The sequence below is a fragment of the Carassius gibelio genome, chromosome B23 (genome assembly GCF_023724105.1).
Source record: "Carassius gibelio isolate Cgi1373 ecotype wild population from Czech Republic chromosome B23, carGib1.2-hapl.c, whole genome shotgun sequence".
Lineage (NCBI taxonomy): Eukaryota > Metazoa > Chordata > Actinopteri > Cypriniformes > Cyprinidae > Carassius > Carassius gibelio.
Window position 1 is genome coordinate 25,299,668 of NC_068418.1, and position 18,651 is coordinate 25,318,318.

The window sequence follows — 18,651 nt, forward strand, 5'->3', positions numbered from 1 at the left end:
GTGTGTTTATTTTTGTTCTCAGTACGTTATTTTAATAGGATTTAATGATTATGATTCATAATCATTAAATGCTATTAAAATAACATAAAAGCATTACATTTTTTTTATTATTATATACCATCGATGAAACCACAAAGCTGACGCGGGAGGTGTGTATAACTGCAATATAAAGTAATTTTGAGTATTATTGCTATTAGTATTATTTTCTAAAATTAAGTACATGTAATAGGCTATAAAAGTAGGCTCCACATGGCAATGTTTTTGCAACAGCTCCAAGTCTCACGCGCAGTGTAGGCTATATGTCACTGTCCGAGTCCGTTCACTTATTTATTTGTTCACTCCTTCCTGATATAGTGAACTCAACTGCCATACACTATATAGGGATTGTTGAATGAGTGAATTCCCTTCCCTTGAGTTGTGATGTTAGACTTTTTTTTAACTGTTCTTGTGGTGTTGAGCAACTACAATTCATTTTAATCCTATAAATTTATATTATAATTTATTTAAAGTGAATAAATTGTAATGAAAAATAAATAAAATAGCTAAAGTAAATCGTAAGTGGGAGTGCATCTGTCAATTCTGTCATAAGCATACATAAGCAATTACACATGTTTAGGGGAATAGGGCATTATTAAGATATCATGTAAGAAATCATATGCTAGAAATGGGTAAACCACTATCAGTGAGTCTGCCCATGGGGTGTCCCACATTGTCCCTCAGAAACATACCCCTTCCCCCCTGGGCTTATTAGCAGGTGGTCACCCTATAACAGACTAAGATGATAAAGACAATTCAGTAGGCCTAGCCTATGTCTTGTTGTTGACTAAACATATATACAGACCAGCAAATATGAACGTGCATTATGAAATGCATTGAGTTATTTTAAAAGGATCAGCTCCGTACAGGCAAGCAGACGAGTACAGAACGCAGTGCGTGAAATTGTACATTAAACGTTTTCCTCCTGTAGAAAATCATTATAAATAAAACACATAATGTAGCTTAAAGGACAAAGAGAGTGATATAAACGGGTTGTAGACAGTTTATTCTATATGGGAAAATGCTTAACACGAAACTTTGCGCGTTGCGTTTAATCACCTCCACAGCATCTTGTCTCCATTGGCAACACGCACGATTTGTGTTGATTGCAAGTGACGTCACAGGTAGCGGAGAGTGCAAGTAGCGATTGAAAGTGACATTGTAATTTAGTTTATTTTTTCTTGTCTTCGCCACCTGGCTACTGTTGGAAAATGTTGGAAAATTCAAACAAAAAGTAAAAAAATAAAAAATCAATAAAATAAAAAATAAAGACTGCAAGTGATGTCACTAGCGGAAGTGCAAGTGTCTGAGAGTGCAAGTCTGCAGCCAGACCCTCTTGACTTTTTCACATGGGCTCAAACGCAAATTTGAAGCTCAATAGCATTTGAGGAGGAAGACTTGCAGTCATAAAACTATTGTAATATGTTCATTTAGGTGTCAGCTATAATGCACACATTATACATTTTTAATATATATTAAAATCAATTATAAATAATTTAGGTAAAAACGAGGCCCGTTTATCACTTTCAGGCACATTCATGTGAAAGTTTTTTTGTTTTTCAGGTTCCCTTACGAAAATTACCCATGGTTTTAACAATAACACCACAAATCATCATTCTGGTAGCCATGATAACTGCAAATTAACCATGGTTTTGTTACTTCAAAAAATAATTTACAAAGTATTAATATACTTTAATATTTTGTTGTTGTTGTTGCTATAAAAAACAGACCTAAGCCATCAATAGCCTTTGAAATGACTTAAAATGCATTATATAAAAAATAATGAGGCAATAATGATTGGTTAATAATAACACTGTTAAAATACATAATGTAGGGAAATACAAAATAAACAATTTATGTACATGTTATTACAAATGCCATGTGATTGTTGCTGTTACACTTACAGGACGATCAAATCCTTGTTTAGGCTACTGACCAAACATTTAAATCTTATATTCATGTAATAATGTACAAACTTCATATTCACGGGAAGAAGGAGGCGGGAACCAGCGGACAATCAAAAAAACAAAAAAACAAAAACAAACAGAAAATAAAGCCCAGGCCTGGTCGTCTCTTGTCTTTCACTGTCGTCGCTCCTCTTTTATATCCTTCCATCTCCTCCGTTGGACTCGAGATCGGTGAGTGTGGCAGGTGTCGCTCATTTCCTAATCACTCCACTGGCCTCGCACCGCTCCCACGGCTCTCAGCCCGCCCCACTCATCACAATTATTTAATCTTTCATTTTTGGACACCTTTTTGCTATAGATGACACAGCCTTTATAATTTCTACAACAAAAAAGTTGCATATCACAACCCTTACAAAAATAAACCATGGTTTTGTCATAGTAAAACTGCTTAGTTTCCTTTTGCATGATTTCTGACTGCTTGAGACTATAAAATAAATTAGAGTAATAATTAAGTTATAGCCATAGGTAAATGTTGAGAGCTACAATTGTAATTTGTAAATAATACAATTCATTTACTTTTTTATTTGATTTAAATTCTATTTTCACCCCTGTAGTAGCCTAGGTGCTTTTTTTCCATCATCATGTTTGAGGAAAAGGGGCACAACAATACAGTCCTGCTTAGGGCACCCATTTGGCCAGCAGCGTCCCTGTATTTTTCCCCTTTAAATCACTATTTAAGCAATAATATTTACACTTTAACAGGAAATTAAATGCCTTGGAATTACTTTTCTCCTATAAACACTTTCACATTTAACCCAAAATTTATCTCGTTCTTATTTAACTATATCAAAAGAGTCAGTAACCACAAAGGCTTTACAAAAAGTTTTCCAGATTTACTTGGAAAAGGAAGGTCAGAAATGAAATATGTCTGGACAAATTCACTTTTCACATCACAAATGCATTTAAATTCACATTTAACACATAAGGGTCCAAGAAAATAAAATAGCCAGCCAAAACCTAGCTTAATGTGAAAACCCTTTTAAATGTTCACATGATGCAGGGCTGAATGTATCTCGGGTATGTTCATTGTAGTCTTAAACCCAATGGCTGTTTCACCGCGCAGGCCAAACAAACAAGTGGTCTACCCGATCTCATGGCATGAATGTACCTGGGTGCACATTTTAGTGAGACACGAAATACGTACCAATAAGTACGTATCACTGCAGTTTCTAAAATAAATGAACACTAGAGGCAGTAAAACTCGTACGTAGTGAAATCAGGGGGCAAGGAAGTCGACCGGAAGTTGAAGTCGGGTGGGGGCCGCCATGTTTTAGCAGAACTTCACTTGCGTTAGCATTCCCATTGACTCCCATTCATTTTGGCGTCACTTTGACAGCGAATAACTTTACATCTGAGGCGTTTAAAGACTCCATTTGTCCATTATTTATTTCTAAAGATACACAACAATGTATAAAGGGCTCCATTACCTTCTATGTTACATTATGGCCCCGTAGAAAAAGTTTTTGTAAAAATAGGCTAACGATTGCGTCATAACCACTGGACTCTCTGTCGCATTACCGTACAGACAGGAGGAGAAGCTCGCAGGCAATTAACTTAATATGGCGTACTGGCGTTACATTTTAAAATACTATACAAAATAATTAATCAGAATACTTACTCCTGCTCACTCAGGACAAAGAACTCCCTGCTCAAGCTCGCCGTCTCTGCAAGATTAACGATGGCAGTTTGCACGCACAGCTACTAGAAGATTTACATCTGTCAGACAGGTTGCTGACGTCATCAAGCTTAGTTTGAGTCTGCGCGTCAGAAACGGAAGTGCTAAAAAACGCAAAAAATGGGCTTCACTTGTCTCAGTTGAGTTCCAATGGGGTCGCTGTGTCCATTTCTTTTACTGTCTATGAATGAAATACGTAGTGGTACCTTTAATTCATGTTAATGTTGTGACTTGGAGCAAGAGTGCAGTTGCATCGGTTGCCTGCTGGAGTCGCTGTTGCGTGCTGTATTTCTGCTCGTCTCCTCTTCCTCGTGCACGGCCTTTCAAAATCTCATTGACTGTAAAGTTTACACTGCTATTCTTCCAGTTTACTGACCACTCACTTTCAGGTATTTCTAGAGAAATGGATGAATTACGTGCTGCTAATCTACGACAGCGTCCGCAGCTCGCATTATCACGACAAAACAAACTCCTTTACACATATTCGACATTGTGAATTTTCTGCAAGTGCTAGTTTATGATACAGTTAACAAGTTTGTGGATTTTGAATAGAAAACCAGAAAAACTAAATAAAATTGAAAGGCTACATTTGTTATGCAATTGAGGAGATGATAGTAAATTATTAAAGTATTTAATATGGCGTTTTTGTATCATTAGTGTATGAGCCATATTTTTTGTTTTTATATAGATGTGGAATAAATAAATAATTGTGTGTTAAGAATTGTAAAATAATTATAAAAGTAAATAATTTAATATGTGTATTATATTTCATACTGACAATGATGTCATTTCCGGCCAGGACTGTTAGTGTTTTTTGATGCAATATTGAACTGAAACAGTTTTTTGACCGTGTGACATTTTTCCAGATAATTTTGTTATTAAACTTTACCTAAAGAAAGTTTCTGGACTACGGAATGTTATTCGAGTTCAAATCACGCTTACACCTTACATGTGCAACTTATACATTGGGTTTTGTTTAGACCATAAAAGCAGCCTCTGTAAAGATGCTGTATAATTAAATGTTAAATGCATCCATTATTGAAATCAAGTAATTAATTGCAAGCTGTAGTCATATGAATTATTTTATTAGTGTCAGATTAGACAATATCTTACAAGTGTTAAACTGAATTATTAAGACTGTGATGTGCAACTGTGTTTAGGGTTTATTTTTAAGACTTTGACCCTGTCCAGATACCCACACTTGCAGTCTTGGCCACTTGAGAGTGTGTGTACGTGACAGTGTGTGAACGAGACTGTCCCCATTCTTAATCATGCCAAAGCACAGCGTCCTTAACACACACTAAACCTCTCCAATAATGCTCCGGAGCGCTATACAAAGCTTAGTGTATCCCATCATGCATCATGTTTTGGAATAAATCGTCAGACTTTTTGCCGAGATCGCACAAGAGGTCATGGGAATCTGTCCAATGTACAGTATGTGAAATATTGATAATAATTAGATACTAAAAATCTCTGTAAACACATAAGTGTGTCCCATAAGGCAGTGGCTCCCAATCCTGGTCCAGGAGAAGCCCAACACTGCACATTTGAGATGTCTGCCTGATCAAACACACCTGATTCAACTCATCAGTTCATCAGTGAAGACTCCAAGACCTCAAATGTGTGTGTGTCAGATAAGAGAGACACCAAAACCATGCAGTGCTGGGGTTCTCCAGGACCAGGATTGGGAAACACTGCCATCAGGTCATGAAAAGTTCGACACACACTTATGGTCATCATGCTCACTCGAACTAAGCAACTGTCTAGGTACAATTGTAATTTGTAAATAATAACAATTACAATGTAATTACTTTTATATTTTATTGAAGTTCTGTTTTAACCCCTATAGTAGTTTTTTTTACTACCATAATAATTTGGAAAGGGGATACAACAATACCATTCTGCTTAGGGCACCCATTTGGCCAGCAGCGGACCTTCATACATTAACATGCCCAGTGTCCCTCTTTTGCACAAACGATACTTTAAACTTCGCTCCACGTTTTTAGTTTTTTTTCCTGCAAATTACCATTTTCATGAAAGTTTTATTAATTATATATATGAAATAGTTTAATGACTCACTATAATAGTTTAATGTACATAGGTGCATGCTCGCCGACAGAAATTCGTACTTATTTTACGAGTTGGCTTATTCGTACGAATTTGTACGACCTCACTATTAGGAATTAATACGATTTGTCTAAACCCCAGTGACGGTTTGGTTTAGGGGTGGGTTAGGTGTGTGCAAGTTGCAACTCGTAAAACAGGGCTGGGCGATATATATCTAATGATATGATCATCCGCATCAAGTCAGTAAAGCTGCTTCCATGATTACCACTAAAATCGCCATCACCTGCTTATAATTGGATTGGCATTTAATAGACAGAGCCGTAGATCGCTGACTAGCTATGACATATCGTGTTCATTATCCCAGATGAGTCGCCTTCGATATAATGAACGCGATATTGCGTAGCTTGTCAGCAATCTACGGCTCTGTCTATTAAATGCTGCTCCATTCAAAAGCAGGTGATGGCGATTTAGCTGTCATCACGGAACCAGATTTACTGACTTGATGCGCATGATCATAGGCTATCGTTAGATATATCGCCCAGCCCTAATGTATGATTTGGCAAAAACCTTATGAATTTGTAGTGTGGTCGTAAGAATTCGTATGAATAAGCCACCTCATAAAATATGTACGAATTGCCGTGAGATTGGGTTGGAAATACGGACAGGACTGGAGGGGCAGCGTCTCCACTTGATGCAGGCCGCAGATCTACGTCCCACAAGTGGACGTCACAAACTATGGCCACGTCACACTTGCATTCATTCTGAAACAGAAAGAAGCACCAGTAATAAGATATTTGTGATAAATAAACACAAGTATCATCTATTTATATTAAATTGGTATCTTCTCTGATATCCATTTTGTGACCATTGAGCCGATTCTTTCAGCTGGAATGATTCGGTACATTCTACGTTTAATGTGGCTTAATGCATTAAAACAGTGTTTTTAAAAGACCAAACTCAGTAAACAAATTAATAATAAAGCATTCTATTCACTGACAGGCAGATGAGTCCAGAATAAGAATAGAGTACAGCAGGGCCGTGCAGAGACCTTTGGAGGGGCAGGTGCTCAAAGTATAAAAGGGGCACATGGAACAAGGTTCAAACAGCACTCCTTGCTGATTTGCGTATTGATATGGATGATTATGTATTGATACGGCAGCAAATGCTGTGATGCAGTTTTTAAAAAGAAAAAGATTAGAAGAGACAATTTTAAGTTTAAAAGTAAAAAAAATAAAAATTATTTCCACCTAATAATAGCTCTGGGATTAGAAACTGAAATGTCTTAAATTGTCCCAACCTGAAGGCTTTTTCTTCTCTGTTCTACCGAATAATTAAGAACAGCTGTTATAGTAAAAACTACAGAAAACACTCTACATTTTCCTCTTTCTCACCAGCCTCTGTCTCCTGGCTTGCTTACCTGCTCTTTCTGTCACTTATGCGTCTACATTTGCCTCTTTTTCTTCCTCTATCTCCATCTCCTCATCTGATCTAATACTTTCCAGTCTCTGTCCATCTAGGAACAAGGCACAATCTACTATTTCATTATCAATCTATTATTTTAACCATCACTACTATTCTTGCACCTAATCAATAAGTCCACCTTAAATATTGATACAAAACAATAAACAACTGAGTCATGCTATGAAAGCACTGTATAACTTATATAGGCTTATTTTTTATTTATTTTTCCTTTTTATTCAAAACAATTCCAAACATGCTTAATATATCAGGAAATATCTCGATTCTCTAACGTATAAGTAAACGCGTTTTGCACCTTTATAGATTGTTATTTGATCAATAAATGGAAAGGTAGTGTAATCTATTAACTACACATAAAACCCCGACTTTTTACATAAGTGCCATATCATGCCATAAAATATTTTTAATACGACTGAATTTGCATTTAATGTAAATTTTAATAACAATATTGTAAGTTACTTATTTTAACTCTTTCATTTTGCAGAGAGTAAAGAACATTTACATTATCAAATAACATTTTCATTCAGTCTAGCCAGAGTTCAGGCACTCTCAAAAACTACCATTAAAATCACTGAAGCACTTTACATTACATTATGCACATCAGGATATTTTTTAGTTTTCTCTCTCTCTCTCTCTCTCTCTCTCTGAAGAAAGAATTCGCTAAATAATTCAGTCAGCGAGCAAGTGAACAAAAACACCGCGTTTCATGATGACTCTTCTGCACGTCTCCGATTGGCCATTGCATTCGCACAACAGAACCGTTGATTGGTTATCATCATGAAGCGTTGTACGAACGTCTCTGGCTCAGCGCCAGCCAGCGAACACAGATTTGAATTTAGCAGCCGATGCTGAACGATCTAATCACAACAGTGTGATTATATCAAATATATAAAAAATATTATTCTGCTGGGTTTTTTTTTGGTCGTTTGGAAGCTGCATTTAAAATCAACTTGGCTCAGAAATCTTTGAATGGGCATGACGCCTCTGTCCTCTATGCCTGTGAAACGTTTCTCCCTCAAACAGCACGCTAAGGTTACTCTACACTACAGGATACACACCGCAATATAATCAACATATCTGCATGTTCTCACATCACGTCGTTCTTGTAAAATAATAATAAGTAAATAAATATCAAAATTACTTCGCTGAGAATGAAACACCACTTACCAGCTTCCCCAGTGTTGAAAATAATATCCTCTGACAATTAAAAAATGCGCGTGCAGCGTGACGAACAGTCCCGGTTGGATGAGGAGGTCGTCGTCGTCAGGTCAAAGGTCATGTTGGTCATCTTATTGACGGCTAAATTATTATTCAAAATTTTACTAATATTTAGATTGGGCATGAGCAGGCATGAGCAAAAGGAAACGTTATGGCAAAAAAGAAATTAGAGGAAATTTTGCTTTGACAAAAGGGCACTTTGGGCACCAAAGGGCAAAGGGGCAGGTGCTCAAGCACCCAACAACCCCCCCCCCCCCCCCCCCCCCCTGCACGTGCCTGGAGTACAGGCAGTTTGTGTTTGTACTTTTTTTTTAGTGTGATGGTAATTTTCAAATTGTTTTAAATATGGTTTAAATGTTTTATTGTACTTTATGTTTAAAAAGAAAGAGTGTTTGTGCATTTATAAATTGATTATTTTCGCTTGGCATAGCCTACCAGTGTGATGACGTCATCGAACGCATCTTCTAGCAGCCCGCGCGCCTGTGGCATTAGTAAATGCAAAGACGAGAAGCCATCACAAATGCGTTCTTCTCTTCATTGTCTTGTTACTTACAGGTAACTGCAAAGTATAATGCAAAACACATTTTCGATTTAAGCATAAAAATTGTTAATAATACGAACGAGTTGTGTGTGTGTGTGTTTAACGCAGCTGTTTAGTTATATGAATAGTGAGTCATGAGTTCGTCCATGTTGAGGACATGGTTAGCATAAGTGCCCCGCGATTAGCGCGAAAGTCCGTTATAACTGTGTAAAGTATAAATAATATTTGAATATATAAGAGATAATATTGTTTCATGTTATAAATGATCTCTTAATTTACCTACGTGGTCATTTATTCGGCAGTGATGTCTGTAAACTGTGTTAAGCATTACAGTTGAGTGAATGTAAATGAGCTAATTTCATATGTCTCGTCATTCAATGTAATGCATCAGATAACAAACAGAGTGTATGTTCTTTACTGAGAATATGGATTAGATTCTGAATATGTTTTACATTATCATTCTCATGTTATTATTTTAGATAAATTGTAAAGTTTAGTGGAAGTGTAATATATAAATGATCAATTAGAGTGTCACGTTGGCAATTGTAAATGCTGAATATACAAAATGTTAAAGTTGTAATGTTTATATTCAGGCATTACTTTGGAAAAGTCATATGTGTATTGACAATGAAGTGTCTTGAGCAGTTGTAATATGCATTGCTTTTATTGAGATTCGTAGTAAATGCAAAGACGAGAAGCCATGACAAATGCGTTCTTCTCTTCATTGTCTTGTTACTTACAGGCAGTGTTGTAGTCGAGACCAGCTCATTCGAGTCCGAGTCCAGATCGAGTCCAGAGAGGGTCGAGTCCGAGACAAGACCGAGTTCAGAAAGGGTCGAGTCCGAGTCAAAACCGAGACCAGAGAGATTGGATCTTTGACAAGACCTAAAGAAATCTTCAAGAGTATGTAAATGTTTGGTGGAAACAATAAAGGGTAAAAGGGCCACATAGTATGTGGTGTAAAGGTAATTTTATTAGTATCATGAATTGTAACTTGTCAATATTAAGTGCTCATTTTCACATAACATCGTTGTACCACTATACACATCCATATAACCTTTCTAGTACAAGTAACATTACTGTACCACTATACCTGTAAATGTTCAACTGTAACAGCTTTTACATAACTTTTAACCTTGAAGCTTAACTAAATGACTGCTAATATCCTTACAATGTCTTGGATTATGTGCACTTTAGATGTTGTGAAGATTACAGATGGGCATAATTACTTTTCAAAAAAATAAGTGAGGAGACCATCCTGCTACCCAACCAAGCACGATGTGGTCTCATGATCAATCCACCCCGACTAAAAACACTCTACTGGTGCAGAGGAAGCGGGGACTGACAACAGTTACCATTTTATCACTTTCTAATCTAATGCTAATTTCCCTGGATGGTGCGTTTTAATGCAGGGTAAAATACACACTAGTCCAAGTTTTTTTTAGTTACGGAGGGCATACACACAAGAGCCGACTGACTGTCCAGAAAAATTTCATGCAAAAGTGTGTATGTGCCAGGGGAAGAAAGCTGGATCAAATGCCATATAAGTTCAATGCCTTCTGTCAGACATGTTTTTGGGGGGAGATGTTTAGTGTTGAGACAGTCAGTCTGTGTCTGTATTCATTATATAATTTAATTAAACGATATTTGTTTTTTTTCTGTGACCATTTTGTCCTACTTTGTAAAAATAACACAGTTGAGAGAAATAATGTAGCGATGTGGCTTCCTGGAAGGCGGGATCAATACAGGCGGATGGCAGGAGGGTAAATAAGGCCGGTGACACACTGGCTGCGTGGCGTCTCTGCTGCGTGCTAGAAGCGTGGTGGCTGCTTCGCGTTTTCTGTGTCTTTACACACCAGAAGCGTGATTGCACGCGGCGCTTGGCGCACTGCTGCTGCTGTAGGAGACATAGAGGGAGGCCGCCGACAGACCAGGCTCTTGTCTTCATGACAACATCAACTTTTTTTTTTTTTTCTTTTTTTTTTTAACACACCTACTGATAGGACACCGTCAACAGTATAGAGTATGTTTGACAGGTGCAATATTTGAAAATCGTTCCTTATTAATTTATTTTTTTAATTACATTTATATCTGAATTTATGCCAACCTATAGACTTTCAAATATCAAAATGTCATGAATTAATATGTATTTGTGTACAAAATGACATATAAACATATTTTCCTAGTATATTTTGCCTGGAAACGCTTCCAACATGCACGCGTGTCGCGTGAAAAATAGGCGTCGGTTCTATTTCTAGCATGCACGGGTTTTCCGCGCGTCTCACGCAGGCAGTTTGCAAGCTCTAACCTGTTAACATGGGAGCCGAATTAAAAACAGACATGCCACGCAGCTGAGACGCTTGCGCCACACATCCAGTGTGTCGCTGGCCTAACGTCTCACGTCAAAAGAAAATCACCAGTCATTGGATGTCTCAAACATACATCAATTTAAAAAAACATTAACATACAGTAATAATCATGAAATATTTTGATTGGGACTCGAGTGGACTCGGGCATAAGTCTGATTCCTAATATGTTCGAGTCCGAGTCAATACCGAGTCAAAATGCACACGAGTCCATGACAAGACCGAGACCATTAAAATACGGTCTCGAGACCGAGTCCAAGACCGAGTCCGAGTCTCGAGTACTCAACACTGCTTACAGGAGTACTACAAATGCAATGTGTTTAATTACGTGTTAAGCGACTAAAAGGAAAACGCGTAACGTGAGGTAATGCATTAAAACGTGTTTTAAAAAGACCAAACTCATTAAACATTTTTAATAACACATTTTATTTACAGACAAGCAGGTTATGGTGGAAATTAAAAGATTTGTGTTCGTATTCTGTGCTCATATCTGTGAATAGAATGCTTTATTAATAATTTGTTTACTGAGTTTGGTCTTTTAAAAACAATGTTTTAATGCATAAAGCCACGTACTTTAACGTTAAGCGTGCTTTTACAATGTGTCGAATATTAATTTGTGAATTAATCTCGGCAAGAAAATTAAACTTGCAGCAGCTAACATCTTTTGATTCAATAAATCAGACATGGTGAGTCAAGTTAATAATAAAAAACTGCATTATAGTAAAGGCTTTGTAAAACTGTACAGCGTGTTTAGCTTTTTAAACAGCATTCTCCGTCCTACACCAAGTACGCACACATTTCCTATCATGTATGTCTTTGAAAGACGATCGATCGAACCAATCAAAGTAGGTGTGGGGCGGGGCTGCACGTGCAACCCCGCCCCAGGTCCCCGCCTCGATCTGCAGACTACTTGCCGTAAAGCGGTGGAAGGTTAGGACGATTCTAAGGGCCCAGGCTGATTTAGGGCCCAGAAGAGCAGACCCCCATTACCTTTTTTTTATTTCTTTTCTCTTTTTTTATACATACAATAAATGTGCTAGGGCCCACATGCACTAAATGTGTTTTTTTGTCCGTTTTGACCATATATTTAAAGGGACAGTGAGTAGGAATTACTCCCATCTAGTGGTGAAATTGTATTTTGCATTCAAACTAATTTTGCTCTCCAGCGCCTTGCTTTTTCAAATGCGCATTGCATGTACTGTAGGCGATATGTACCAAAAAGCTTTGACAGGATGTCTTCTAATAGCACTTCGTCGAGTTTTCCTTCAGGTGAACAGGTGTGTTATTTCAAACAAACAGCAACATGACAACTAACAAACGAATGTTACAGTATGAATTACTGACTGTGGAAAACATGAAATATTGTAATTAGTAGTTATGTCTTCTTTATTCGTTATATTTTCTGAATTATGTGCATTGTTAGATATAAAAAAAATATTATAATATAGATTGTAACACTGACTTACCTGTCGAGAAGAAAACTGGCCACTTCAGCGTCTCTTTTGAAATCTTTATCCAGCATTAGCTCTTTCCACCTAGAAAAAGCTTCACCGACATTAACTCTTGTTTTCTGTAATCTACGGTCACGTTTCCTTTTACGTTCTATTTTTGACTGTTTTGGCGACGATGTTTTCTTCTCCTGTGGCGCGGCATATGTATGGTCCATAATAAGAATGCAATCCAGACTTTTAAACTTGCCGGTGCAGTTTCAAGCGCCTCTCACTGCTCTGCACCTGCGTTTCTGGCTCTGACCGAAAACGCGTTGTGGAAATGCGTTGGCGTAGTACTTTTTGTCCCTCTCTGCTATTATAGTTTTGCAAGATGGCGGAACTACATGGAAGCCTCCGTCGACCTACCCGTCCCATGTATATAAAGATAATAAATTCTTCATTTACAAGGATTAGTTTAAACATTGGCATAGGTATTTGTACACCATTGAGGGCATATTTATGAATAAAAATATTGATTTTAGATAATAAAATACCTAAAAAGTTACTTATTGTCCCTTTAAAGGGATGCCCTCAATGGTGTACAAATACCTATGCCAATGTTAAAACTAATCCTTGTAAATTAAGAATTTATTATCTTTATATACATGGGACGGGTAGGTCGACGGAGGCTTCCATGGAAATGCACCCCTGAACAGTACTGTGACCCCAAACCATGAGAAACTTGAACGGTTACATCTCTCCACACAGTGTGTGTGTGTGTGTGTGTGTGTGTGTGTGTGTCAAAGACAGTCATTTGTCTCCATCTAGTGGTGTAATGATTAGAGTTAGAATAGAGTTAGAACTGATCTCAGTGAATGGAGTCAATGGATTGGAATAACTTTGAGAAATTAACATCCACACAATAAACACAGAATATAGTGAGTGTTTTGGAAGGTTATATGGGCAGTAATTGAATGAAAATATCACATGATTTGTCTTCAATTTATGAGCAAGAACTGATGTTCTCTCCTCACTAGATGATAGCTTGGAATACATCAATACAAATAAATAAAAAAGTTTTCTAAAATAGTTCAAAAATATTAGTTCTAAACAATAACCACTTATATCATGAAAAGGGAAAATCAGTTTGTCAAGTGTGTGGGAACTCTTGTTTTTTAGCTTTGAAGGTGACCTTTGTAAATTAAATCAGATGTGATTATTTCAAACAGGTATTAAACAAATGATAGAGAAGAACCCAAATGAACAAATGAACAAACTGAAAGACTCTGGGCCTGTCCAAATACACACACTTGCACTTACAGTCTTGCACTTGAGCCCTTGTCTACTTACATGACGTATTTCCTGTATTTGGCCCAAGTGAGCATGAAGAAGTCCACAAGTGTGTGTAGATCTTTGGGACACACTTCTAGTGTTGAATAAATGCAAGTGTTCACAGAGCTTTGTTCTGATCTTCTGGCACAGTATTTGAGGCTGATGATGATCAGTGAAACAGGGTTTTGATCACTTTTACTGTCAGTGAGCTGTAGTGTTATCAGATTGTCATCTGTGTCACCTGGAGTGACTGCCATCCAGTTAACATCTTTTCAATTGATTGAAGAGAAAAACTAGTTTCAGTTGGACAATGAAGGAAACTATTGCAGAATAAAATAGCTACATCATTATGAGCCTAAAATGTGTTGTTGTAGCAATGTTAATCACCTTTCCATTTGATTCCTTGGTGTCATGAAAAACTGGGTTTTATGTTTTATGTTTTTATTTGTTTTATGGTTGTTTGTCGTATGGTTCAGGTGTAATGAAAATCAGCTTTTTTCACCACTCGTGATGACATCATTTCAAGAGGATTGTGTCCAGACTGACTCACTTCCAAAATCTCCATCTCTATGAATACAGCACTACATTAAAAGCCACACAGTGAGGAGTAAACTTCTGCACAGAATAAATTGGTGTAAATTGTTATTTAATTTAAGGATTTCATTTCTGTTATTTATCACTGCCCAGACAAAATAAAAGTCATTTATAATTGAATTATGTACATATAAAGGGAGATATGGGAAACATCCCTTAGTATCCACTAAACACCTACTACAACTTTTGAAATGTAAAAAAAATTATATTTATGTGTGTCTACACTAGCTATAATATTTATTTGAAGTCCACCTGAGATTTTAAGTTAATATTTCTATAATTTAACAAATACGAAGTTCAGAGATTGTTTATTGGTCACGTGACATGCAGGTAAACAAATAAAAAAACTTTATATTTAAAACGTTTTCATTTTATTTATTTTAAAGATCTAATAATTAACCTGATTTATTTAATGGTTAAATTAATGAAAAGTGAATGATTTCAGGAGACCCATGAAGAGCAAAACTTTAAAGGCATGGAAATGTTGACAGAGTATTAATTTTTTATTATTATTATTATTATTATTTTTAGCATCAGAGATGGAAACCATTTCATACAAAGTCAAGAAAACTGAATTTCCAGTTCATCGTTTTTTCTCTTTACTCATCAAGTTGCTCTTCATCCTCTTCTTCATCCTCAGAGAGTGAATGGACGCACTGAACTCTGGTCTGGATCTGGTCTGGTCTCCTCAACAGAGAGAGGAATATCCACTTCTGTGAAACCACTGGCTGTAAATTTAAGAAAAGATAAAAATGACAGCTTGAACACGGTGTATTATATTTATTCAGGAAAAATTTTAAACAATTGTACCACGTTATTTCAAGAAAAAAAGAAAGAAAGCGGAAGACATACCCCCACAGAGGAAGAGGTCAGTCATCATCCTGCAGACAGCAGACAGACAGATGGACACTGATGGACACACACCTGTGACTGCAGAACCTGGACAGAAGTACATTACAGTTCCTGTACATTACAGTTCCTCATGCTAGCAGTATAGAGCCATCTGACCAGCTCCAGTTTCACTTTAGATTTTAATTTAAGTTCAGACAGAGTCAGTCAATCTGAAGAGTTCACTGAGAGGGATGCACACTCGTGTATTCTGTCCTCTAACACTGACCCTCACAGAAAACTTTCTTTAATGAACATATGAACATACAAAATATGACAGTGAAAATTTGAGGTAATGATTATGTGCTTTATCAGTGTCTGATGTGAGTTTGAATATTATTTTGCGTGATCTAAAAGCAAGATATTTTACCTCACGAAAATAAATGATGCTAAAGCAAACTCGTTGAAACTGTGAACTCACTGCGAACCAACATCCATAAGAAAGATATAGCTTTCACTCACTCAAAATTGTTCAGTCCAATCACATCTGAATCATCTGTTTTCAATGTCCACTCCTCACTGAACACGACAAAGCGATGCAAATCTTTTGAACTTTGTCACAAATATATCGAGTCCGCAGTTTTCTGTCAGGGATTTCTATATCGAGTCTATTAGGCTACTGATTATAATAAGTTCTGTTGTATTTTGTTGCATCGCGTCCGGTGTAGACACGATGTGAGTTAATGTCGCTCTCTGATGCTGTGTTTGAATTTTCATGCCACTTTATTTGAGATTAGCGCGTGCCGCATATTGTTGAGGAACCCGGATGTAGGCTATACTCAACTGATTATTATAAAACAGAAACCTATGAGGCGCCGTGTAGGATTTAAATCAAACTTCGCTTATCAATACATACATAAAACACGTGCATATACACCTATAAATTACTCGCATATACATGCATACTACTGAATGTTAAAAAATACATATATAAAAAACACGTGAACACTAATATGAAATCGATACCAATACATATAATGTTAGCAATGTATGCATACACACTTGTGAATAACTTGCGTATACATATAAACTTGACACGTGCATACACCTACAGACACTCACATATACATATTAACTTGATCCATGCATATACACCTATTAAACACTCGCACATACATATAAACTCGCTGCATACAAACACAACTGCACATACTCGCACATACATATAAACTTGATCAGTGCATATACACCTATTAAACACTCGCACATACATATAAACTCGATGAGCGCATACACATCCATAAAACACTCGTGCATACAAAAACAATAACATTTACTAACGTATACAGTTCAGATGAGAAAAACATGTGTACATGTATATATGCGAGTGATTTCATATGTGGATGTGCGTGAATTTTCAGTATAAACGGAAGGCATTTCAGTGTAAACGGAAGGCGTTTCAGTTTAAAAGGAAGTCGTTTAAGCGTGTACGGAAGTAACCTGTCTAAATACCGCATTTGCAATCATGGACCGGGATTGTGCTACACCTGAAGCATTTTGCGCAATGTTCTTTTTTCGCCCACTATTATAAGATCATTTACCATCAGTTTGTGTTGCCTGCTCACCTGCAGTCTCTGCCTGCAGTCAGAAACACAATCTGAATCGCGCACTTTGTTTCGGCCTTCGAGCCCTGGTGGCATACAAAGCATCAATAACACGCAAACGATGCGATCATCCGCCGGCGAAGTTCACGGACCGTGATATCACACTTGTCAGTGGTAAAGTAACTGGCAGTTTCGATCTAGAAAAAGGTGAGAATTTCACTTCTATGCAATCTTCACGAAATAACTTCCAAACGCTATGCAAGTTAACGTTACACACACACATACACAGAGGGAGAGAGAGAGAGACAGTTTTGCCTCTAGTTAAAAAATATAAAATGTGTTCCCAACTAAGTCCCACTAGTGAACTTAGCTATTTTCAGAATTAAGTGTTTAAGCTATTTGCACAGAATCGGAATATCATAACTTCATAATATAGTGAGTATGTTTGCAAATATTTTGAACAAAACAAAATAAAAGCGATCCATGTGTCATACAGATCTATCGTGGCTGTGTTGTGTCACATGACAAGCATGACGCGTCGCCATGGAAACATTAAGGCGGTACATTCTAAAATAACGGTCGCCTAAAGAAACTCACGCTGGGGCTCAGCTAGAATATTTTAAACTCATGTGCGAAAGGGTTTTATTTCTGAAAATGGCTAAGCTCAAGTGGGACTGGGACTATTTCGTGAAGATTGCATAGAAGTGAAATTGTGAAATTCTCACCTTTTTCTAGATCGAAACTGCCAATTAACTTACTGCTGACGAGTGTGATATTATGGTCCTTGAACTCGCCGGTGTTATGAAATGTTCAGTGTCTGAGATATTTGGTGTCATTGAGAATAAAGGACTATATATAAAGACTCATATGCAGTAACAACTATTTAACTTTTTTTTTCTCCTTAAAAAAGGTTTCACATGGAAGTGCATGAGAGCCTACAGTTCATGTGGAGAATGTTTGTTTGTAATTAATGTATATGTTACAAATCAGCAGAGTTTGATTTGCACTTCTGCCTGTTATTTTGTTCCTAGTTTGCAGAAGCTCTTCTAATGGGGGAGACTCATTCTCAAGTTATATATGAGCCACTACTGCACACATACATGAAGATATGGGTAAACCCAACCTTCTCAGAATTAAGTTTTTTTATTATCTGATGCAGGGGATGGTGGATGTGTACTTTATCAGTGTAATAGTTAAACATCATATGCAAAAAAAAAAAAAAAAAACTTGTTTGATACAAATTTTGTATTATTAACCAGTTTTAAAGTTTTACTACATTCTGTTCCTGAAATCCACAATTTTGAAATCAAGATAATCAAAGGTAATCAAATCAAGCGCGTCCTAATAAAACATGTTTCGTGAATAAAGGGTATTGTAAAAAAAAAAAAAGAGCATGGTCTGTGGACAATTCATCTCAAAGTGCACCACAATGCAGTATATGATTAAAGACAAAAACAAAGTGTATAAAGACATTTTACAACCTTTTTTTAACTATAGAGTACATTTTATCTACT